This window comes from Peromyscus leucopus, chromosome 14 (assembly GCF_004664715.2).
Source record: "Peromyscus leucopus breed LL Stock chromosome 14, UCI_PerLeu_2.1, whole genome shotgun sequence".
Lineage (NCBI taxonomy): Eukaryota > Metazoa > Chordata > Mammalia > Rodentia > Cricetidae > Peromyscus > Peromyscus leucopus.
The window spans coordinates 43,422,836-43,449,296 of NC_051075.1; the positions used below are offsets into that span (position 1 = coordinate 43,422,836).

Sequence of the window (26,461 nt, forward strand, 5' to 3'; positions counted from 1 at the left end):
TGGTTTCAGCACAGAACTCTACCAAACTTTTAAAAAAGAGTTAATGGCAATGATCCTCAAACTATTACACAAAATAGAAACAGAAGGAACATTGACCAAATTCATTTTACACTACCCAGTTATCCTGATACCCAAACTAGATAAGGAAAACAACAACAAAGGAAGAGAATTACAGACCCATTTCCCTAATGAACATAGATGCAAAAATTCTCAATAAAATACTTGCAAACCTAATCCAAGAACACATCAAAAAGATCATCTACCATGATCAAGTAGGCTACATCCCAGAGATGTAGGGATGAGTCAACACATATAAATCAATAAATGTAAGCTACCATATAAACAAACTGAAAGACAAACACCACATAATCATCTCATAAAATGTAGAATAGGCCTTTTACAAAACCCAACACCCCTTCATGATAAAGGTCCTAATGAGATTAGGGATATAAGGGACATACATCAACATAATAAAGGCAGTTTACAGTGAGCCTATAGCTTTAACATCAACTTAAATGAGAGAAACTCAAAGCAATACCATGAAAATGGGGATCCATACAAGGCTGTCCACTCTTTCCATACCTATTCAATACAGTATTGAAGTTTTAGCTAGAGCAATAAGACAACTGAAGGAGATCAAGGGGATACAAATTGGAAGAATTTTAAAGAGAGGAAGAAGTTAAAGTATCTTTATTTACAGATGATACAATTGTGACCCTAAAAATTCCTATAGCAAAGCAGCTGGCTAGAAAATTAACTCACGGGGCTGGAGAGATGGCTCAGAGGTTAAGAGTACTGATTGTTCTTCCAGAGGTCCTGAGTTCAATTCCCAGCAACCACATGGTGGCTCACAACCATCTGTAGTGAGATCTGGTGCCCTCTTCTGGCCTGCAGTCATACATGCTGTATACATAATAAATAAATCTTGAAAAAAAAAAAAGAAAATTAAGTCAGAAAACCCAGTGGCCCCTCTATACACAAGGGACAAACAGATAAGAAAGGAGGGAAACACTTTTATATTAGCCTCATATACTATAAAATATCTTGGGGTAACTCTAGCCAAGTAAAAGACTTGTATGATAAAAGCTTTAAGACACTGAAGAAAGAAGTTGAAGAAAACATCAGAAGAGGGAAAGACCTCCCATGTTCAAGGAGCACAAGTAAAAATGGCAATCCTCCCAAAAGCAATCTACAGACACAATGCAATCCCCATCAACATTCCACCACAGTTCTTCACAGATCTTGAAAGGACAACTTTCATATTCATCTAGAAACACAAAAACCAGGACAGCTAAAACAATCCTGAATAATAAAAGAATTGTACGAGGTATCACCATGCCCAATTTCAAGTTGTATTATAGAGTGATACCAATAAAAATAGGATGGTGACGGGCAGTGGTGGTGCACGCCTTTGATCCCAGCACTCGGGAGACAGAGGCAGGAGAATCTCTGTGAATTCGAGGCCAGCCTGGTCTACAAACCGAGTTCCAAGACAGGCTCCAAAACTACACAGAAAAACCCTGTCTTGAAAACTAAAAAAAAAAAAAAAAAAAGGGGTGGTGGTGGGGGTGGTGGTATTGGCACAAAAACAGGCATGTTGATCAAGAGAATCCAACTGAAGACCCAGACATAAATTCACATACCTATAGACACCTGGTTCTTGACAAATAAGCCAGAAAAAAGATAGCATCTTTAACAATGGTGTAGGTCAAACTGGATGGCTGCAAATAGAAGAACCCAGCTGGGCAGTGGTGGTGCATGCCTTTCATTCCCGCACTCAGGAGGCAGAGGCAGGCGAATCTCCGTGAGTTCAAGGCCAGCCTGGTCTACAGAGCTAGTTCCAAGACAGCCAGGGCTATTACACAGAGAAACTTTGTCTCAAAAAAGAAAAAAGAAGAATCCAAATATATCCATACTTATCATCTTGCACAAACTCAATTCCAAAAGGATCAAAGACCTCAACATAAAACCAGATATACCAAACCTGATAGAAGAAAAAGTGGGGAATATCCTTGAACTCATGGGCACCAGAGTTATAGCCCATGTGGCCCAGGTCAAAGGTGTGTCTTCCTGCCTCAAAGGTCTGGACTAGAAGTGAGTTCACCCACTTCAAACGAAGCAGAAAATCTCTCACAGGTATGTTCTCCATGTCTGGATTGTAGTTCACTCCAGATATACAAGTTGACAAGAACAGCCATCACACCTGATTTGACTCTAGGCCCACTCCATGAGATGGAACTGTTTGGACGACCAAAAACCTGAGACTAGATCATCTAGGGACCTAGGGTAAAAGCAAACACTACTGGTCTTAAAAAAAAAAAGTAGCAGTAAAATGATTCCTAATGACCTCCTATATACTCAGTGCCTTGCTCAGCCACCATCAGAGAACTTTCTCCTGTGGCAGATGGGAGCAAAGACGGAGACACAGTTAGACATTACACAGAGAACGAGACCTTGGAACACTCAGCCCTAAAGGGGGATGTCTCCATCAAATCCCTCCCTTTGGGGCTCAGGGAACCCCAGGGAAGAAGAGAGAAAAGTGTAAGAGCCGGAGGGGAGAGATGACACCAAGAAAACACAAAGCCTTTGTAGCTAGAGTTTTCCTGCCTTGCCCACAGTTAGGACAAATCTTTGTCACCCGCCAGTCCCACAGCCGCTCAGACCCAACCAAGTAAACACAGAGACTTATATTGCTTACAAACTGTATGGCCGTGGCAGGCTTCTTGCTAACTGTTCTTATAGCTTAAATTAATCCATTTCCATAAATCTATACCTTGCCACGTGGCTGGTGGCTTACCGGCGCCTTCACATGCTGCTGGTCATGGTGGCAGCTGGCAGTGTCTCTTTGCCTCAGCCTTCCGCTTCCCAGAATTCTCCTCTCTCCTTGTCCCACCTACTTCCTGCCTGGCCACTGGCCAATCAGTGTTTTATTTATTGACTAATCAGAGCAATTTGACATACAGACCATCCCACAGCAAGCCTTCTAAATCATCATGATCTAAGCTCATATGAACTCAGAGCCTGGAGCAGCATGCCTCCATGGATCTGTATCAAGTCTATCATATATATGACTTCCAGTTTGGTGTTTTTACGGGATCCCTGGGTGTGTCTCTGTTTCTTTTTTTTTTTAATTATCCTTTTTATAATTTATTTTTCTTTCATGTACTGGTGTTTTGTCTACATGTATGTCTGTATGAGGGTGTCAGATCTTGGAGTTACAGACAGTTGTTGGCTGCCATGTGGATGCTGGGAACTGAACCCAGATCCTCTGGAAGAGCAGTCAGTGCTCTTAACCACTGAGCCATCTCTCCAACTTGGTGATATGGGATATTTGTACACTGTGAAGATGCATTGCTGTGATTGGTGTAATAAAAAGCTGAACAGCCAATAGTTAGTCAATAGAGACAGGGGGAATTCTGGGCAGAGAGAGATAAGAAGGTGGAGTCGCCGATTAGACTTTGAGGAAGCAGGATGGGCAGTACAGAGTAAAGGTAACCAAGTGAAAAAAGAGAAAGGAAAAAGAAGTTCAAGGTCATTGTCAGCTCCACAGTAAGTGCAAGGGCAGCCTAGGCTGACTGAGACCCTATCTCAAAGGCAGAGGTTGGGGTGGGGGGCTATAAGATGGCTCAGAGAAGAAAGGCCCCAGCCACATCAGCCCAGCACCCTAAGCTCCATCTCAGGGATCCACACAAACGTGGGAGGGAACAGGCTCCATGCTTCCTCTGACCTCCCAGTGTGTAATGGCAGACGAGGCTCTTCTGACTAATAAGAAATAAAACTGTACAAGAAAGAAAAAAATTTAACTGATTACAAGAAATAAGTATTATCTTTATTTTTATCTAACATCCAAAACTGCTGAATAAATACATTATTGGACACAGTCTCAAGCAAGAACATTACAGAATCAAATTCTAAATTCCCACACTTATAAACCAGAAAACATATTTAAGAAAAGAGATGCAGGCTAATGGTTGGGAAACACAGTACCATGATAAAGTCCATGATAAAGTATAAGGGCTGGAGAGATGGCTAAGAGCACTTCCTTTTCTTACAGAAGACCTGGGTTCATTTCCCTGCACCACACAGTGGCTCACATCTGTCAGTAACTCCGCTTCCAGGGGGTCCTGGGCCCTCTTCTGGGGCCCCTGCGGGCACTGCACACAAACAGTACACTTTAACACATGCAGCGTACACGCATACACATAAAACAAGATTGTACACAACTGCTGGTTCAGCAGTTGAGAGCACTGGCTGCTCTTCCAGAGGACCCGGGTTCAATTCCCAGCACCCACAGGGTGACTCAAAACCAGCTGTAACTCCAATCTCAGGGGATCCCATGCCCTCTGACCACACAAAGATCTGGGCCCTTCCACATCAATCATCGATGAAGGAAATGCACCACAGGCCAATCTGGTGGGAACATTTCTCAATTAAGGTTCCGTCTTCCTGATGACTCTAGTTTAAGTTGACACAAAACTAGTCAGCATAGCCTGCAAACACAATGAGATACTTTCCAGGTGCATTCAGTGTCAATGTTACTCTAAAATGTTACCTAAGTAACCAAGCAGACATGTGTCTATGCTGATGATAGATGTCCACTGTTAACCAGAGACTAAGATGAGGTGAGACAAGACTTCTGGACACTAGGGATGATCAAATCTAAGGCAAACAGGCACAGTAAGCACAGTCCTTCAGACCAGGCAGAATCCTAAGACCTTTCCAAACTGACTGCTAGTGATGCCTTCTTTTGCATTTATAGATAGGCTCACTATTTAACACTCCAAGCTAGGAGAATATCCTAAGAGTATGTTGAAATGTAAATCAAAACCGCAAGTGGTGGGGCTGGAGAGATGGCTCAGTGGTTAAGAGCACTTGCTGCTCTTCTGGAGAACCTGAGTCTGGTTCCCAGAAACCGTATAACATAGCTCACAAGTGTCTGTAACTTCAGCTCCAGGGAATCAGATGCCTCTGGCCTCCATGGGCATCTATACTCATGTGAGCACACACCTACATATAATTAAAAATAATAAAAATAGCTGGGCGGTGGTGGTACAAGCCTTTAATGCCAGCACTAGGGAGGCAGAGGCAGGTAGATCTCTGAGTTCGAGGCCAGCCTGGTCTACAGAGCAAGTTCCAGGACAGCCAGGGCAACACAGAGAAAACTTGTCTCAATAAATAAATAAATAAATGAATAAATGAATAAATAAATAAACATTATATAATGATAATAGTAATAATAAATATTTTAAAAACACTGGTAAATGTTGTGGGTAGGAGCCATCGGTGGGCTGTATTCAGTGTTGTGCAGCCCTAAGTGACTACTCACATGTGTCGGCACAAGTCTGGACTGACAGAAAAATCACAATCAATTCATGGACCATCTTGCCCAAGGAACTTCAGACTAAGGACAGAAAAATGCCCAAATGATTGACTCAGGAAACAAATAGATCCTTGTTTACATGTGACTTAAGTTTGCATGTTGATTACTTTTCTTGGGGCAAAGAGTGCAACTGTACTCCCTGCTCACACAGCACCTCACCCTTCTGTTTTCAGACTGGGTTGGCCAAGCCTGCAAACACTAACCTGCACATCCTTGCACAGTGTGAGTCCTGGAACCCTGGAATGAAGAAAGGACAGACACACATACAGAGAAACAGGAAAGCTGTGATCGGACGGTCTGGGCTCCTGGATGGAGAAGCCACAGCACCCCCCAAAGTTCAACATGTCATTATATAGAGTTGAACGGGGGAGGTGGGGTACAGCATATGGCCGACCAAGGAGGTGGGGTTACGAAATACAGATTGAACAAGAAGGTGCAGTTATCATACACAGCTGAGCAAGGAGGCAGGTTTAGATCATTTCAGTGGGACAGTGTCTGTAGAAGAGCAGTCTTTAGGTCATAAATATAGGAGTTGGGAAAAGTTAAAAAAAAACAAACACTGGTAAAACTTTAAATATATCTAGTCTTTTCTAATATGTATGCAATAAGGCATTAGACATTTGTTCAATATCATAAGATCAGAATCTTGTAAGTTCTAAACTCATTTCCTCTCTTCTGAACACAGTAAAAGCTTAACAGAGAAGCAACAGAGGTGTAATTCTTGAATCACCCTGTAAACACCCTTTATTAAGAGAAAGAACACTTTACTTACTTTATAGATCTGATGTGAAGGATAAAAATGAGTAAAAAAAAAATGACCTGCTGATTGCTACTTCACTGCCTCACACTGGCCCCATCACTTCAAACCTGCCTTCCTTGCCTGTGGCGCTGGTTACTACTGCCATCTAGCAGTGGATCCTACAGCAGAGAATGCAGGCTGACTCGGGACGGAGCTCTAGTCTCCGGGTCCTACAGCAGAGAATGCAGAGAATGCAGGCTGACTCGGGACGGAGCTCTAGTCTCCAAACAGCATTTTCACAGTAACAGGCGGTTCTGAAGCCAACTCTGACAACTGAAATGGAACTGAATTTTTCTCAGACGTTTCTCTCTCCCTGACAAGATAAATTATTTCCACCATGTGAGCATGTGGACTTTCACCTCAACTGGAATCTCTCTTCAAATTCCAATCCCTTTACTCTAGAGTCTGCTCAAACCCCTACACCTTCTTGTACATACTACCAAACTTTCAAATATATCCAAAATGGGCTTTCCTATGATTTGTTTCTCTTAACTTCAAATCTTACTTATCTAGACTCAAAATCAAATCACCTCTGATAAAGGAAAAGATGAGAATAAACTAGGTAATGAGCCCTACTGTGATAACAGCCCTTGGTGTCCCTTCAGTATTTACCTTTCCATTATCAGCCTTTCTTCCTATCACTTCTCTGCAGCAACCTTGCTCCTAACACAGAGGCCAGGAAACACTTAATTTAGCACCGAGACTGGTCCTGGACATAGAAAGCAAGATTACAAATACAAAATAAGGAATTCTTACTTCACACAGAAGAAACACACACTTTTTTTTTGAGACAGGATTTTATGTAGCCTAGTCTGACCTTGAACTTAATTCTCCAGCTTCACCTTACAAGTGTTAGTATGGTGGGTGTGCATAACCACACCCCAACCCAGTGGAGAAATTCTGAAATTGTTTTGTTCTTAGAAACTAATTTTCTGCTATGAAATGTGCTGAAATTCAGCATGGCACTGACTAGAAAATAAACATATACATAGTTCATAAACCTTTCTCTTTATTTTGGAAGGGGTGAGTTTTAAAACATTATAGCCAGGCTGGCCTGGAAGTCAGGAGAGATACTACTTAAGACTCAGGAAATATTCAACTCACAAGTCTCAGGAAATCCCTGAAACTTACCAGATTCACAAGGCACATCCCTCCCTAGGGTTATAAAAGCAATAAAGACTGCTGAAGAGAAGAGACTCTGTTCCACAAACTGCTTCCATCCTGGCCAGGCGGTGGTGGTGCACACCTTTAATCCCAGCACTCGGGAGGCAGAGGCAGGCAGAGCCCTGTAAATTTGAGGCCAGCCTGGTCTACAAAGCAAGTTCCAGGAAAGCCAGGATTGTTAGACAGAGAAACCTTGTCTCAAAAAAACAATAAATAAATAAATAAGCCCACATCCTTTTAGTCACCTAGCTCCTTTTAGTCACCTAGCTCCTATCTATGCCTCAAGATTGACTTCAATTTCTATTGGTTACATAAAATTCTTATTAATCCAATACAAAATGAATTTCAACTTCCTCTAAATATCAATATCTTGTGGTATTCATGTAGCAATATGCTAAGTAAATTGATGTGTTAATTATCTGTATTTTACATTGCTTCTGCCTACTAAAGAGTATAAACTTTATAAGGATAGAAAACATTTTCTATCTTTATGAGACGGGGTCTCACTATGTAGCCCTGGCTAGTCTGGCACTCTGTGTTCCTGCCAAGTCTTGAACTCACAGCAATCCTCCTGCCCCTGCCCCTGCCTCCTAAACACAGGGATCAGAGGTGTGTGCCAATCATTCTATCAATCTGTGGCTTGCAACCCTGCTTCCTGTGAGAGTAGGCAAATACAGACACAAAATATACTCAGTGGAGAACAAGAAGACAAAGGTAAGACTTATTCTCATATATGTAACAATGGCAGGTTAAACACAAAACTAACCTAAAGCCTCAGAAGACACAATCAACTCCCCTACCTACTTATTTTTTTTTTTAAGAAAGCAGGTCTACATAAGAAATAAACTAAAAAGTAACATATTGATGAACCATCCACAATCACAGCTTTGAGACTGTCAGTTCATGCCAACCTCCTTCATTCTCATAAAACTCCATGTCTTAGTTTGGTTTACTATTGATGTGGTGAAACACCATGACCACATTTAGAGAGGAAAGGGCTTATTCAGCTTACACTTCTGTATCACTGTTCATCAGCAAAGGAAGTCAGGACAGGAACTCAAACAGGGCAGGAACCTAGCAGTTGATGCAGACGCCATGGAGGAGTGCTGCTTACTGGCTTGCTCCTCATGACTTGCTCAGCCTGCTTTCTTATACAGTCCAGACCCACAATGTGCTGGACCCTACCCCATCAATCACTGATTAAGAAAATGCCCTACAGGCTTGCTTACAGCCTGATCTTATGGGAGCATTTTCTCAGTTGAGGATCTTTCCTCTCCAATGACTCTAGCTTGTGTCAAGTTGACATAAACTGGCCAGCACACTCCAGAAAGACAGAACTGAAGAAGCCAAGGAATTGGTCAGATTTCAATATTACATAGTTCTCTATCTGCAGAGAGCATTCAATAAACACTAATCTACTCTCTAGCTACTTTGAGAAACTCAGCAAGTATTCAACATGCTACTTTTACTTCACAAAAAAGATAGGATGATCTTAAATTTCCAGAATGCAGTACTTTATAACATTATATTTTTATGTAAAATACAAACCTACACATTAATCATTTAAGATAAAAATAGCCCAATGACTCATGAGTTGCATTATTTGAGAATGGCTCAGAGGACTGTGTTAGTCTCAAATTCCTTTCTTAGTTCTTAATTAAGACTCAAAAGTACTTTATAATCTTAAAGAGAAAGTTTAGAATACCTTCAAAAATAACTCAGTGCTACATTAAGGCTAGAAGCATCACAGGTAGGGAAAAACATGAAAAAAAATTAGCTTCAACATTTATTTTCTTTCTTCCTTACTTGAAAACAGATTGACGTTATGCATGCTAACAACCTTAGGTCTGAATAATGCAGGACTAAAGGTCCAAGGAGAAGAAGAAGGGTTCTAAGAGAATCAGAACCAAGATAAAGAGATTGACAGCAGCCGAGAAGTAACAACATGGATGAGGAAGAGACATTTACTTACATGGTGTAATCAACAGGGCCTCATGCCCCTATAAATAACCCTCACCCAGGCTCATGCCAGCAATTCATTGAACTCATTCGGTTTTACATGGTCTTGAAAAATGCAGGTGGAACTCGTTGTGAGGAAGGGAGTCTACAGGAGTGGGACAACAGAGGGCAATGGGAGAAGTTAAACATGGCATAGCTACATTCATGACAATGTCATGATGAAAGCCATGTATCAGTAAGTATAATTAGTACGTGCTCACAAAAACAAGCCAACACAATAGGAAATGGAGGCGCCATCCAGAGCCTTCCATATGAGCTGGATCGGCAGTATCACAGATAACAGGAGCTGGCCATGAGGGAAAACATCTGTACAGAACTACCATGGCTTACTTTTAAGGGAAGGTGACTATCAGCAAATCTCAGATCTTCCCTGGACCCTGTTTTTTTTGTTTTTGTTTTTGTTTTTTTTTTAATTCCCACTTATGTTATTTACCAGTTCTTTTGTGTGCCTCGCCTTCCCAGGATTCTGCTACAATCCCTATTTCCTGTATCGTGAGTTAACCCCCACACACACAATAAATTCCTATAATCATTAAGCTATTTCTGTGGATTGGTAGAGATTTAATTGCATTACTTTTACTTTTTCTTTTGGTTATGTTGTCATTTGAGACAGGATCATATGGGCTGCCTCAAACTTTCACTCAAGTTCTTGGATTACAGGTGTGCACTACCACATCTGGGTATTACATATAACTAAGTGATGTAAAGCTTAAAAGGTAAGGGGAAGCTGAACAAGATAGTACACGTCCAGGACCAGGGCTTGAAATCCCACCAATCCCTGATCTTGTCCCAGAATCAGGTTACAAAAATCCACCAATCCCAAGGCACCTTGGAAAGCACTGCCCCGCCCCCCCAATATAAAATCTCTGTACCTTGCTCGCTTTGCTGCTGCTTCTCACCCTAGAAACAGCCACCCTCCTGATTCTTCCTTCCTGACAAATCTCATGAGTGAGGTTTGTTTGTGCCATGTGATATTTTCCATGGAGCCAAGCTCAACTGTAACAACTTTCAGCAGAGCCAGAGCAGAACTGCAACACTTTCCAACTGTATCACTTCCGCTAGGAAAGCTTTCCCCAGAGGAGCAGAGCTGTAACAACTTCCAACTGTATCACTTCCGCTAGGAAAGCTTTCCCCTAGAGGAGCAGAGCTGTAACAACTTCCAACTGTATCACTTCCGCTAGGAAAGCTTTCCCCTAGAGGAGCAGAGCTGTAACAACTTCCAACTGTATCACTTCCGCTAGGAAAGCTTTCCCCTAGAGGAGCAGAGCTATAACAACTTCTCAGGAGAAACTCTCCCCTAACAGAACAGAGTTGTTACACTTGCATTGGAGAACCTTTCCCTGGAGCAGAGATGGAAGCTGCTACACATACAGAGACTTGGTGGTATTTCTTGGCTCCTGACTGCCAGGATACCTTTCCATCCAAGCTGCAATGCTTACACAGAACCAAGCAGACCTCTAAGTTCAAGGCCAACCTGGTCTACATAGAAAGTTCCAGGACAGGCAGGGCTATGTAGAAAGACCCCATCTCAATAAACAAAACAAAATAAGCAAACACATCGTCAGTTTTGAGATATAATTAAAATTAGCGGGCAGGAGAAACAGTTCAGTAGGTAAAAGTGCTTGGCACTAAGCCTGGTAACCTTTGATCCCTAGAACTTGTATGGTAGAAGCAAATTAATTCCCTTACTTTGTCCCGACACACAAAATAAAATGTAAAAATAAATAGATCAGCCATCTATCTTTTATCACATTAATAATTAACAACGTCAAATACAGTCAAGGGGGAGGAATTTTATTCAATTAACAGTGTTTGTCAAGCATAGTTAAGCCCTTCAAATATTCACAACATCCTAAGAGGTGCTTATTGCTTTTCAGTTTCACAGCTGAGGAAACTGAAGCATAAACAGAGCAGTTAAAAATAAACAGACCAAGGTTGCCAGGCAGTGAAGATACAGGAGTAACCCAAGCAGTTTCACGAAAATTCTGTGTTCTGCCTTGGCTGTCCTGGAACTCACCATGTAGACCAGGCTGGCCTTGAACACACAGATTAGCTTGCCTTGGCCTCTGGAGTCCTGAGACTATGCACCACCACATCCAGCCAGAATTTTTTTTTTTCTTCAAACAGCAAGGAGCTGGAGATGTAGCCCTGTGGAAAATCACTTCCTCAGGCATGTGTGAGTCCCCGCGATCCATCACCAGCACATCTAAAAGGACAAACAGTAGGGCTGGGGATGTAGTGATGTGGGAGTGGGATCATCTAGCACGCATAAGACCTTCGATTCAATCGTTAGCAGCAAGAGAGAGCAATCGAGAAAGAGCAAGAGCACGCATGTTTGTGCCTCTGTGTGTGTATATGTTTGAAAAAAAAAGAGAGCTGAGGCAGAAGGTAACAAGTTAAAAGCCAACCTGGACTACAGAAAGTTTGTCAAATAAATGAATAATCAAATAAATAGAGATTATAGCCATTATTTATTTCAATATGCACCCACTTACACTTAATAGTCCTTGAAGACAAGTGTCTTTTCCCTCCTTCCCTTTGCCTAACATTTTAAATCCTGAAAAATTAAAATGTTAACTGTTAATTAACTTTTTCAAACTTACAGAAAGATGGAACACCCAGGGTGACTTTCAGAAAACATCCAGAATATGTAGCAGCCCTCCCCTATTCTTCAGTTCTGCGCATCACTTAACAGGCAGCATGTCAACTGCTGAGATACGTAACTTGAAGGAATACAAGGTTCGTAACTATCCCTACACCAAGGATGACCGCAGTGTTCTAGCCAGAGAGGAAAAAGGAAAGGCTCCTGGATGAACACGGACCTGCTCAGAAGAGCCTTCCTGACCTATGGTCCCACTACTTCCTCGCTTCACTTCAGGGACTGGTCACATGTCTGTGATTCCAACACTCCGGAGGCTGAGGCAGAAGGAGAGTGAGTTCAAGGCTAACCTGGGCTACAAAGTAAGACCATGTTTCAAGGAGAGAGGAAATAGGAGCTTGAGGGTACAGCTGCTTGTAGAGTGCTTGCCTAGCATGTACAAAGCCTTAGGTCCATTACCAACACCACGGAAACCTGGCGTGGTGATGGATGCCTGCAAACCCAGCAGGTCATCCTTGGCTAGGAAGTGGGTTTAAAGTCAGAGAAAGAAAAGAGAAGCTGGGGGGCTGGAGAGATGGCTCAGCGGTTAAGAGCACTGGCTGTTCTTCCAAAGGTCCTGAGTTCAATTTCCCAGCAACCACATGGTGGCTCACAATCACCTGTAATGAGATCTAGTGCCCTCTTCTGGCCTGCAGGCATACATGCAGACAGAACACTGTATACATAATAAATAAATAAATCTTTAGTAAAGAAGGAAAGAAAGAAAGAAAAGAAAAGCTGGGGCAGTGGTGGCGCATACCTTTATTGGGAGGTAGAGGCAGGTGGATCTCTGAGTTTATGGATCTCTGAGTTTAAGGCAGGCATGGTCTACAGAATGAGTTCTAGGACAGCTAGGGCTACACGGAGAGAGAAACCCTGTCTTGAAAAACCAAACCAAAAAAAAGAGAAAAGGACTGGACAGTGGTGGCCCATACCTTTAGTTCTATCACTTGAGAGTCAGAGGCAGGAAGATCTTGGGGGGTGGGGGCACGGAGGAGACAAGGGACAGGTACACAATCACAATCCAGCCAGCCTTGATGAGGCATGCCTGCATGAGACACTATGTCAAAAATAAATAAATAGTTTAATAGGAAGGGTTAAGAATACAACTCAGTGGTAAAACATTCTCTCTTCTAGCTGTTTATTATGTCGCATTAACAGTTAATAACACTGAATAAAGTTAATGGGAAACATTGAAGAGACTCTGATCAGGTCCAAAAGAAACCCGGGACAAAGGGCTAACTGAGTATACAGCACACCAAAGTGCATGCTGGCGTCCAGGCTCCTCTCAGGCTCTTCTCACCCCATCCCCTATCCCCACCCTTACCCCAGCTTCTGATTCCTATATAACCCTGCCTTTGGGCCACCTTTCTCTTTCCCCTTAGCCTTCTTGGTCCTCTGCTTTTGGTTCTCTTTGCTCTCTATTCTCTCCCTCTCTGGCATCCCTGCTCCCCCTCCCCAGGCCTCATTCAGTCTACTGGTCCTGTGTATAGTCTACTACCTTGAAGAGGTCATGTCTTCACTTCATACACTACTCAGCCAGGAAACAGAAAAATGTGCATGGCGGTTTCTGTCTGTAAGCCCAGACTTCATCAGAGCAAAGGAGAGCCGCTTTTGGCTGTGGATCTAACAGTAACATGGGTCTAACATCAGCCCGGGGGTGGGGGCGTGGGGGTGGGGGTGGAGGTCTGCACAATAGTGTTGTCTAAAGACATCCAAATACCAATGGAGAATTTATCCATTTTGGTTTTGGTTTTGAGACAGGGCCCTATGGAACCCTGGCTAGCCGAGATCAGGTTGGCCTTGTGCCCACAGAACTACCTACTCTGCTGGCATTAAAGACCAGCACAGTGGAGAATTTAAAGGATTAGGAAACTGGGGACTCTTTGAGGGCAAGTTCTAAGTAGCTGGCCAGATGAGCCTGTGTCTTAGCTGACTGCCTGCACAAGAGATCAACAGCTAGGCAGACAACCAGGTAAGTTAGATGTAGCCAAGCCCAAGACTTCTAGCCAATGGAATGTGAAGGAAAATTATGGAGGGCACTTCCAGGCCTGACCCACAAGAAACTTCCCTCACGTGCACTCCTCCTGGTCCTTTCCCTCCTAATCAAAGCAAACAAACACAAATCTTTATGAAGTTTCTATGTAACGAATGCCTCTCTGGAGCTGGCTTTTCATACACGTATTCCAGTGTATCTGTACTAGTACTTAGCAAAGCAGACCCACGTCTCTCAAAAACTATGAATTCTAGCAAGAGATATCGTCTTTCTGTGAAGATGGGGAGAAACTCTGGTCATCAGAGCTGCTGTGTTTTTTGCTGAGAGACCAGAGAGAACCCCATCAGTCCAGTTCTCCATAAAGCCTACTGTATATTGTAAGGAGTAAATAGGACCCAGAGGTCTGAAGTGGTTGGGTTTTGTCGTTGTTTTGACACAGGATCTCGTGTGCTCAGGCTGCCCTCAAACTGTGTAGCTGATACTAGGCCTTGAACTCTGGGGCTTCCAGTTTTCCTCCTACTCTCAAAATCCTGCCTCCCCTGTGCTATGCACTACCACTCCCAAATCTGGTTGTCTGAGTGGCTGGTTTCCTTATCCTAAATTCCCATCACCTACGATCACGCTATTTAAAGCAGGGGAGATACACAAAACTATGATTGCAGTAAACTGGGAAAGAAGCCACGGAATGAATCGCAGTCTTTCCCAACAACAGTAATGTTATGATCTCATAAATAAATAATTCAAATGGCATCAGAGTCATCATGAACTGAAGGCAAGTCACATTAATTCCTTTTTAAAAAATTATTTTATTTTATGTGCATAGTTGTTTTGCCTGCATGTGTATCTGTGTGAAGGTGTTGGATCCCCTGGAACTGGAGTTACAGACAGGCGTGAGCTGCCATGTGGTTGCTGAGAATTGAACCTGGGTCCTCTGGAAGAGCAGCCAGTGCTCTTAACTGCTAAGCCATCTCTCCAGCCCCATGAAGTCTTAAGGTAGGTTGGAATCCAATGACACTTTTCTAAATGATTAATTCTAGTTTTATAGCAGAGGAATGATTATTCAGTTACCTTTGCTGCTGAAGAGTTGTTCGGTTCTCTCACAGCTGTTTGGAAGTCTAACTTACCAGTTACCTGACAAACCTTTTCTCTTCAAGTCGCTACTGCAAGTTCAGTTCCGTCAGTGTTTCACCCATCGGAGCCTTTGTGGAGGGCTCACTAATGGCTCCCAAAGAAACTTAAATCCCACCTACCTCCTAGAACCCATCAGCATTCCTCATGAGGACAAAAGGGCTTCACATATCTAAGCATCCTGAGATGGAGCGAATAATTTCTGGCTATCTGGGAAAGCCGTACATCTCACAAGTTTCCTCAGAAGAGGGAGCGGGTGGAGACTTGGTTACAGAGGGAGATGACGATGGAAAACAGCCACCAGAGATGACTGTCAGAAGGAACTAAAACTGAGCCTGGCAGGATAGTCCATACATATAATTCCACACCTGTAAGCATAATGCAGGAAAGTTACCACACATTCAAGGCCAGCCAGGGCTATAGTGTGAAACTGTCTTTAAAAGGACAAAAGAGCCACAGGCTAACAGATATAGACAGTCACTAGGAGCTGGAAAAGGCTAGAAAAACACATCTTCCTCTGAAACGTCCAAGAGGCTTTTGATACCTTGACATTAGCCCAGTAAACAATTTTAGACCAAGCTAAAAGCTAAGACATGTGTGCTGCTTATTTTGACCTATGCACACATGTCTATGCAGGCCTGTGTGCTAGTGCCTGAAGAGGCCAGAAACAGCTTCAGATTTGCAGGAGCTGAAATGGAAGATCTTGCGACTGCCCTGTGTGGGTGCTGGGAACCAAACCTGGGTCCTCTACAAGAGCAGGAAGTTTTTCAGTTTGTTGTTTTGTTTTGTGTTTTGTTTGTTTGTGTTGTTTTTTGAGACAGGGTCTTTGTTTGTAGCTTTGGCTGTCCTGGAACTCACTATGTAGATGAGGCTGGCCTCTATCGGTGCCTCTCCTTCCAGAGTGCTGGGATTAAAGGAATGCACCACCATACCCAATGCAGAAAGCATTCTTAATCACTGAGCCATCTCTCCAGCCCTTCATGCAGTCTTTTGTTTGTTTGTTTGTTTTTGAGACAAGACAGGGTTTCTCTGTGTAGTCCTGGCTGTCCTGGAACTCACTGTGTAGACCAGGCTGGCTTTGAACTTACAGAGATCTGCCTGCCTCTGCCTCCTGAATGCTGGGATTAAAAGTGTGCACCACCACTGCCCAGTTGCTGTCTGAAGTCACTGAGCTTGTGGTAAATGGTTACAGCAGCCCTATGAAACTAATAAGCCCTCGCAAAAGTTTAGCAGTAGTCAGCTATGGAGGTTTATGAGGAAGGAGGATTAAATGTGAGGCCAGCCTAAGATAAACAGTGAATTCAGGACAGCCTGAGGTATAGTGTGAGAATGTCTCCAAAACCAAGAGTACCAGAGAGATTACTCATCTAACGACTTAAATTTGATCCCCTGAACCTACATGGCAGAAGCAGAGAGCCAATTCCCAAGTTGTTCTCTGGCTTCCACAGCTGCAGTATCATGCGCTCCCCCCCCCCCCATAAATTTAATAAAATACCTTAAGAAAGAAAACTTAGTAGTGACTTGTATATCATCCACTCTAAGATATTAACCTAAACTAGCATGAAATGGTCCCATTTCAGAAATACACATATTCTCATTTTTTATTATCAGGTCAGTAACTACACAGAAATCACCTCAGCTGAGGCCATGCCTCAGTTGGTACAGTGTGCTTAGCAATGCACAAAGCCCTGGGTTTAATCCGCAGGACCATGTAATATGTAATATGTTATCAGGGTAGACACCTGCAATGCCAACACTCCAGAGTTAGGGAGGTAGGAGGATCCTAAATTCAACGTCATCCTCAACTATACAGTGAGCTCTAGGCTAGACTGAGTACCATGAGATTCTGAGGGTTTTTTCCCTTTGGGTTTTTTTTTTTTTTTTTTGTGTGTGTGTGTGTGTGTGTGTGTGTGTGTGTGTGTGTGTGTGTTTCCCGAGACAGGGTTTCTCTGTGTAGCTTTGCGCCTTTCCTGGATCTCACTCAGTAGACCAGGCTGGCCTCCAACTCACAGAGATCCACTTGCCTCTGCCTCCCAAGTGCTGGGAGTAAAGGCATGCGCCACCACCACCCGGCTGTTTTTGTTTTTAAAGAGACCACTGAAAATATAGGATTTGTATTTTGCTTGCTTATTTAATTATTTTTTAAATTTTCTTTAGCATTATTGTGGGAAAGCAAAAAAGCAATGTCTAAGCTTTATGTGATGGCACTGGCCTTTAATCTCAGCACTCGGAAGGCAGAGATAGGTGGAGCTCTGAGTTCAGGCTAGCCTGGTCTACAAAGTTCCAGGCCAGCCAAAACTACACAGTTTAAGACCCTGTCTCAAACAACAACAAAAGCAATGCCTTCAGTTCCATTTGTAATAAATAGAAGTTGCAGCTTGGGTTGGTGGTGAAGGCCTATAATTCCAGCATTTGAGAGAACATCAAGTTCTCTGAGTTTGAGGGCGACCTGGGCTACAAAGCAAGTTCCAGGACTGCCATAGCTACACGGAGAAAACCTGTCTCAAAAAGCTACACCAGCCGGGCATCACTCGGGAGGCAGAGGCAGGCGGATTTCTGTGAGTTCGAGGCCAGCCTGGTTTACAGAGCGAGATCCAGAACAGGCACCAAAACTACACAGAGAAACTCGAAGAAAAAAAAAGTCACAGAAAACATAGGCATGACTTAGATTAAACAAAGACTAAATGACAGAACTCCAAAACTGCACTGATGAGAAGTAAAAGAAAACTCAGAAAGTAATGTGGGCTGACGTATTTTTGCCTTATGTTATATAAAATCTAAGGTAAAAATACAAACCAGACACTTCTCAGTTTATTTTTTGGGTAATAAATACTGTCCTGAACCCGATAGGCCAGTAAGTGGTCCACACAGGTATCTCACACTTACACTGTTCCTAGGTTGCAGGTTGTTACAGTTCTATCCTGTGCACACGCGTTAAACAAGCAGAAACCGGTAGAGATGATACCAGTAACATATACTTTAAGTCCATTTTTTTCCCCATTGGATTATCACAACACTAAGAAGCAATTTGGTATTGATATTAATCGTGCAATTGAAGACGCTGGGGTTCACACACGTGAAGTTAGGAGCCAGGACCTTAGCCGATGCCTTTCTACCAGCTCATCTTATTATGTGAATAGCAATAATCAATTAACTGGCTTCCAGGTACATTGTTTTGGTTTTCTAAATAATTTCAAGGTAAGAAAGAAAACAGGGGCTGGGGGTTTAACTCAGTGGTAGAGCGCTCTGGGTTCGGTCCTCAGCTGGGGGGGGGGGCGAACAGCAGTGTTTTGTTAGTTGTACCATCCTTAAATTTTATATTCATGAAAGTTTAAGTTATTAAGAGTTAACCTAGTAGAGACAGTTAATATCTAAAAAAAAAATTTTTTTTAATGAAAATGAGGACGCTGACAGCACCTACCTCTTGGGGTTTTTTGGTGTGTGTGTGTGTGTGTGTGTGTGTGTGTGTGTGTGTGTGTGTGTGTGGCAAAGTCTCCCTAGGAAGCGAAGCCTTGGCTGGCCTGCAGCTCGGGGATCCTCTTGCGTCCCAGTCGGTGCTGGGATCACTGCTGTGCACCACACCAGGCCAGCACCTAGCTCTGCAGAGGTGTGTGGACTTGGTGACACGACACACGGAAGTCACTTGGCGTAGCAGCTGGCATCCCAGCATACAGTGTATTGCTTGGCTTCGCGTCCTAAGTGAAAAAGTCTGCTTTCTGACAAGGAAAAAGACCCGAGCCAGGAGGAGGTGGATGTGGAATGACTGCGAGGAAGGGCAGGCACGAGCGAGCCGAGGCTACCCACCCTTCACCGAAAACTGACGCAGAGGAAACAAGCGTTCAGTGGCGTGGGCCACACAGCCTGACACTCACTCAGAGACCCACCCGGCTTCCCGTGCACGCACGTGCTCCGTCCTCCCGCACCACCCGCTCCCCTCGGCGCTCCCCCACCCAGAACTTTCCACGCGCATCCCGCACGACGACGGCGGTCGCCGCTCGAGAGAGAGAGAGAGCTGCCCCTCCGGGATTGTCACCCCGCCCGGCCCAGCACAAGGTACCTCGGCAGCAAACCCCACACTGGAGCTGGAGAAAAACCACGCTCTGCCCACGGCCGGCCGGATCTCCGCCCTCCGCCTCTGATTGGTTAAAATCATAGAGGAAGCTGAAGCGGATTGGTCCAGAGCCAGGAGGCGGTCCACAACCGCGGGCGCCAAAGCAACGGGAGCAGAGCGGCTCCGCTTGCTACCTGCCGATTGGACGAGGGCAGGAAGCCTGCGCATGCGTGGCTCGGCCGACGGGGGACGCGCCACATAACGCCGCCCCCTAGGTCAGGTTAACGGAAGTCCCTGCCTCCCTGCTTCCTGGATGTGTGGCCAATAAACGACGAGAACAGCGTGGGTTCCGCCTTTTCGTGGGCAGGTGGCTTTGCCGGTTTCTTTAAGATGAGGCTGGTGCTTCCAGCACTTCCTTCGCTTCCTCAGACTGGAGCGGGAAGTTGTTACGCAAGACTAGGGGACTTCTCCTGGGGGTGAGGCAGGATTTGGTAGACCGGAAGTAACCGCGTGATCACAAAGCCTCCGGTACAGGCCGATTTGAATGTACCGGGCTTTCAGTCACGCTGAAGGTGACAGGAGCGCTCCCTTTGTCCGGGATAAAACAGTTACTAAATCTAGAGGTAGTTTTGCCTCGGCTCCAGACTGTGGGGTTTTGTTTTTTTGTTGTTGTTTTTTTGGTTTTTCGAGACAGGGTTTCTCTGGGCAGTTTTGCGCCTTTCCTGGGACTCGCTCTGTAGACCAGGCTGGCCTCGAACTCACAGAGATCCGCCTGCCTCTGCCTCCCGAGTGCTGGGACTAAAGGCGTGCGCCACCACCGCCCGGCTCAGACTGTGGGTTTTATATAGTTCGTGATGGTCCGGTCTTGTCTCATCCACGCATTGCTTCGTTGTCGTTTTGTTTTTAATTTATTTTGATACAGGGTCGATGTTCCAACGGTAATGGAGCCCATGACATCTGTCCCTCCCAATAGGGAAATGGGCTCACATCCTTGTGCACGGGGAAGCTTAGAATCTAGATTTAGGTGGACTCTGCTCTCTTTTTCCTTATTGATGAACACCTGTGGCATAACAGGCATGAGGACGCCAAGATGTGGGTTCTCCTCCAGTGTAAACAATTCAGAAAACATGTGCTTGGTTAAACCATTAGTGAAAGCAAGTCAGGTAGTCTCTGGGGCCTGGAAATACATTCAAGTGCCATTCCTGCAATCAACCTGCTGTGCATGTCTACAGGAACCTGCAGGGGGGAACTAACTATCTAGGGAGTATCTTGGTGTCATTAAATAAGGACCCTCCCCTGGAGTTCTCCCTGGGTGAATTTACAACCACTAGGGTTGGAAGTAGAGTTTATTGTTTGATTGGTTTCAATTCCAACGTAATGTGGGGCCTGGGGGAGTCCAGACCTTTGTCCGGTTGAGAATGGTTAAGAAACTGATAAACTCTTCTCACATCCCAAACACTGAGGGACTGGCGTCTGCTGCCTCCTGGACCTTTAATTTTGAGGTTACCAAATAAATTCCTAGGGAAATTGGAGTTTGGGGGCTTGCCACCTTAAGGGGCTCATAACCTGACTTCCTAGGGTTTACTGGTTTGCCAATAATAAGTTTTGGCTTTTGCCAGGCCCTATTCTTTATGACTATATCAGAGACAGGGGGTGATGGTTTCCTTTTTAAGATGATGAAGGGAGCAGCGTAACCCCAGGAGGACTCAGTTTTGCCATCATACCAAGCACAGTTGCCTGGGGAGGGCCGTCAACTGGGCAGGCATAGTACTGGATAGATTGGAGCCCCTTCTCTTTACTGGTGGACCCACAGCCCCAGGGGCATGCTTCTCCCCAGCAGTGAGTGAGCCATTCCCCTCTGGATGTAATATTTTACAGAAATCTACCTGGAAGGTAAGTTGGGTCTCAGTGGATAGACTAAGATCCCCCTGGTTCTGGTCTTTTTAAATTCTTATACTCAAGACCCTGTCTTAAGGAGGTTTGGGCCCTTTCCCACAGGGACAAAAAAGGACACTGGGACAGCCGTTTGGAGGACCTGATGATGAACCATCTCTCATTACTTTCTGTAATTACTCTCCTTCAGCTAGATATGGTAGATTGGTGAGGTAGCCTTCAATTCTGTTCTGGTCCAGATTCTCTTTACCCATAGAAGGTCACCAGGCTGGAACTTGTGGGCCTGCTCAGACATGGGGAAGGGCACAGCCTCTCTAGCTGTCTAATTATTAGCCAGCCCTCTGGGTCTGTTGCAGGGCCTGTAAAGACTTGGGAAGAGGATGGTTAGTAATTTCTGTCTCATGAACTTGATCTAAGGTGCATCTGGCCCTCAGAGCAAAAGGTAGAAGGTTGGCCCAATTTTTTTGCCATTATCAAGGCCATATTTTTTAAAGTTCTATTGTTTTAATCTTTTTACGTGTCCTGAGCTTTGTGGCCTATTTAATTAATGTTTAATGCTTTTCCAAGATTTGGGGGATATTTGGGCTACAAAGGCCAGGCCATTGCCCAGGGATATGGGCAATCTAAGCATAGGGACTAACTCCTGGAGAAGCTTCTTGGTGATTATTGAGGCAGTCTCCATCCTGGTTGGGGTAGGACTCTACTCATCCCAAGAAGATGTCTTCAAACACCAGGAGGTAGTTGTACCCAACAGCAGTAGGTTCGATTTCAGTAAACTCCAGTTCCCAGTTCTCTCTGGGTTTGTTCCTGGACCTGGACCCCACCCGGGACTCTTCCCTCTCCTTTGGGGTTGACCTGTCCACAGATGACAGACCTGGAAGCAGTGTCCTTGACAAGACTCCAGCCAGGGGATGCAGTATCTGGGCCTAAGGAGCTCAGGAGTTTAGGTATCCCTTAGGGGAGTGGCTATCTTCCAGCTATTTCCAAGAACTATTGGAAGTACAGGCCTTGCCTGGCAATATCCACCAAACCTTTTCAATCTTGTTTGGTACTCTCTCACTTGCCCAGTCAGTCTCCCATGTATGGTCTGAGCACTGAAGCTGGTTAGGTTCAGGCGCTATCACCAAATCTGGAGGGGTTCTAAGGCTGCCTCCTGGGTGGCCAAGTCCACAACCCTGTTACCCTGTGTTTTGGGGGAATTTCCCTTTTGGTGTCTACTGGCCATGTTGGGGGGATAGTCAGAGGGCTTCCAACAGTGTTAGGATCTCCTCTTTGCTTTTTATGTCCTTACTGATGGAGGTAAGGAGCCCTCTTTCTCAGTACAGGGCCCTATGTATGTGGACCTTGCAAAAAGCATACTGGCTATCAGTGCCTATAGTGACGACCTTGTTTTTCCCCCAGGGAGCACCTGAGTTAGTGCCAGGAGCTTGTTGCGCTGTGGGTCCTTCAGTTAAGTGATTGAACTCAAATAGTCTTATCTTGGATTATCACTACAGCTCCAGCATACCTAATTTCATTCTGGATAAAACTGCTCCCATCAGTATGCATAACCTTGTCTGCCTCCTGCAGTAGGGCATTGATCAGGTCAGGCCTGACAGATTGAATCAGGCACATTATTTCAAGGCAGTTGTGCAGAGAGAGATTCTGCAGGGTCATCCTCTGGTAAGAGACTAGAGTTAAGGGTTGATGTTATACAGAACCAGATGCGGGAGCTGGTCCAGGAGCAATGTTTGGTAATGGGTTACCTGGGTACCTGACATCCATCTTTCTGAGGTGCCTCATAGGCACTTAGGGTTTTTATTACTGTGAACAGACACCATGATCACAGCAACTCTTATAAAGGAAAACATTTAATTGGTGCTGGCTTACAGTTCAGAGGTTTAATCCATCATCATGGCGGGAAGCATGGCAGCATGCAGGCAGACATTGCTGGAGAAGGAGCTAAGAGTTCTACATCCAGATCTTCAGGCAGCAGGAACAGAGAGTGACACTGGGCCTGGTTTGACATCCGAAACGTCAAAGCCCACCCAGTGACACACTTCCTCCAACAAGGCCACACCTACTCCAACAAGGCTACACCTTCTAATAGTGCCTCTCCCTATGTATGGGCCTATGGGGCCATTTTCATTCAAAGCCTCACAGGGCCTCAACTGAATGTGGAGTGAGGAACAGTTCCTGCCCCAAAGTCAGTTTATCAGCCTCCTTCACCAGGAAAAGCAGTTTCAGCCTGAATACAAGGGCCCACAGGGATGGAGTGAGGACCTCTCTTTGCAATTCCCTGGGCTGCATCCATATATAGGTGGAAGGGTTTGGTGATATCTGGAAGAGCCAGGCCTAGACTTTTCTTTCAAAAGCCTTTTGTCTTCTGTTGAGTCTCAGTTGTTGCAGAGACAGAGTGAGACCGTGTCTTAAAGTAACAATTGAAATAAAACACCAAATAAAGTAAAATATTTAAAAATAGAAAGTCAAGCGAGACCAGTGTCAGAAGGAGCATATATATGTGTATAATTAAAGATGAAATTTTGAATACCAATTTTAGCCTTTTAAAATACAGTTTAGGGCAGTTTCCCTGCCTTTAATGACTCATGAATATCTGCGAACCCTTTTAGGAATGTTTTTGTGCCTAGCAATTGTAAAGACCAATTTATGAATACTGAAAACTCCTTATGTAGATTTTTTCACAAGTTTTAATTCTTTTATTGAATATGTGTCTTAGTTAGGTTTCTCTTACTGTGATAATGACCATGACCAGAAGAAACTTGGGGAGGAAGGAGTTTATTTCATCTTACACTTCCAGGTAACAGTCCATCACCAAGGGAAGTCAGGAAAGGACAGTCCATCACTGAGGGAAGTCACAGCAGGGCATTTGTATTTATGTATACATGTGTGAGTGTGTACCCACATGTGTGGGCCTGAAGAGGCCAGTAGAGAGAATCAAATCCCCAGAAACTGAAGTTGTAAGTGGTTGTAAGCCTCTCAGTATGGATGCAGAGAACCAAACTCCGATTTTCTGGTAGAGTAACAAGGGTTCTTAACCACTGAGTCATCTCTCTGGTCCGAAATAAATGTAATTCTAAAATATTAATGATATGATAGGATAAACTTCAATGTATATGTAATACAAGGTGCCTGTACTACAGTAAATGATAAAATTTTGCTTTTGTTTTTTGAGATGTGGCCTCATTGAATAGCCCTGGCTGTTTCGGAACCCACTATATAGACCAGACTGTCCTGGAATTTGTAGTAATCTTCCTTTTGCTTCCCAAGTGCTGGCATGATGTAAGTAGGCCTCCAAGCCTGGCTAATGCTAATTGTCAAATGTGTGGTTTTTATAAAAGCACTAGAGGGGGCTGGAGAGATGGCGAGGCAGGTAAGAGCACTTGTTGCTCTTCCAGAGGAGGAGGGTTAGGTTCTCAGTGCCTGCATGGCAGCTTACAACCGTCTATAACTTCAGTTCCAAAGGATCCAACATTCTCTGATCTCAGAGGGTAACAGTTATCAGTGCAGCGAAAACACTCTCATACACATAAACTAAAAAAACAAAAACAGAAACAAAAAACTGGAGTTCAGTGGATTAGGGCATGAAAGACAACTGCTGTTTAAAATAAAAATAGGTGGGTGTGCCAGGCAGTGGTGGTGCATGACTTTAATCCCAGCACTTGGGAGGCAGAACCGGGCGGATCTCTGTGAATTCGAGGCCAGCCTAGACTACAGAGCGAGATCCAGGACAGGCACCAAAACTACACAGAGAAACCCTGTCTTTGAACCCTCCCCCGCAAAAAAATAGGTGGGTGTGTTGGTACCCATGATTTCAACTCTCTGGAGGTAGAACCAAGAGCATCAGGAGTTTAAGGTCAACACAATGAATTTGAGGGTAGCCTGGGCTACATGAGATCCTGTCTCAAAAACAAAACAATCTCTTTGCCATTAAATATATATATATATATATATATATATATATATGTATGTATGTATATATATATACCTTCATATATAGGCACAAAATGTTTGTATGTGGTATTATTAAAATAACTATATGAAAACAAGGAAATATATTAATTAGCCTAAATTGTATATGAAGAGATGACTCCTAAGTGCAGAGCACGTACTGCTCACCCACCCAAGTTCATTTCTCAGTGCCCATGTCGTGCAACTCACAGGTAGCCCCAGCCCCAGGGGAGTTGATGTCCCCTTCTGGCCTCGACGGACGCCTGTACGCATAAATAAGAATATTTTCCTAAATCCCAGTTGTTTGAGATTTAATGACATCACAGCTGTCTGGCCAGTGACGTGCAGACTCCGGATTAGTGACTGAGGACGGTGGGCAGGCTGGCACTGGTTGTCCTAAGGAAGAGCTGGTCTTGGAACTCATTTCACAGACCCATGTTTCACATTTTGTCTCAGGGTTGTGGGGTGGAGCTCCTGGAAACGTCCATAGGACTGACCTTGGAACTAGAGCTTAGGTTGAGGGAGCATGTCAGGTGCCGGCTTGCTGTACACTAGTCACGGTGACAAGGTTCTTTTCAAGATAAGAAGCCGGGAATTGGGAGCTACCAGTATTAGACCTAAAGTTAACGTGTAGACTCCACCTTCCCAAGGACCCGGAAACATGCTGGGGTTCTGGGAGTTGTAGTTCTTGGGAAATAACAAGAAAGCCTCACCTCATGGGGAAGTATGGTGGCCTATGGGTTTTGTCCATCTATGCCCTGCCAATATGTGTCTTAAGGCCACTCAAGAAAGTTTCCAGATGGTGGTCCTGACCAAATTCCATCTTGGTCAGTATTTACTATTTTAATAAAAATTTGCTTTAATTTGGCCAAAATGGTGGAACTGATTTTTCTCTGGTGAATTTCAGGATTAATACCTGTGAGACCTTTAAGGAGGAAGTTGAGATGTATATGATCAAGATACATTGTTTACATATATGAAATAATAAAATATATTAAAGTTGGGTATTTGCTTTGTTGGGTGGTACTCAACCTCCATCAGCTTTAAGGCAAACTTTACCCCATCCGTTTATACAAATGGCAAAGAGGTAAGGCTAATCCTGCAAGTGACAATTGTGCCCATCAAGACCGCCACCTACATCTTCCCAGAAAACCTTTTCATACAGCTGTTCTGAATTGCCAGCACTCAGCATAGTGAGGCTGTCTTGAATATTAAAAACAAACAAACAAACAAAAAACCTGAATTAGCTGGTTTAAGTTTCATTTCCTTTTCCTTTACTGGAAAGTTAAAGAATGAACAAGCAGGAAAATAGATACAATGAGTTGAATTAAGAGAAAAAAGAGGGCGCGGCGGCGGCGGCGGCGGCGGCGGCGGCGGCGGCGCACGCCTTTAATCCCAGCACTTGGGAGGCAGAGGCAGGCGGATCTCTGTGAGTTCGAGGCCAG

General features: G+C 44.2%; 1 protein-coding gene across 1 annotated transcript in view; it reads right to left on the reverse strand.

Annotated features, from left to right (window-relative positions):
• Positions 1-19,275, reverse strand: part of Wdr89 (WD repeat domain 89) — a 43,478-nt gene extending 24,203 nt beyond the window's left edge. Inside the window, exon 1 of the mRNA XM_028857975.2 lies at positions 19,182-19,275. The gene's annotated coding sequence lies outside the window, so the exon portion shown is untranslated. The remainder of the gene's footprint in view (positions 1-19,181) is intronic.
• Positions 19,276-26,461: the final 7,186 nt, after the last annotated feature.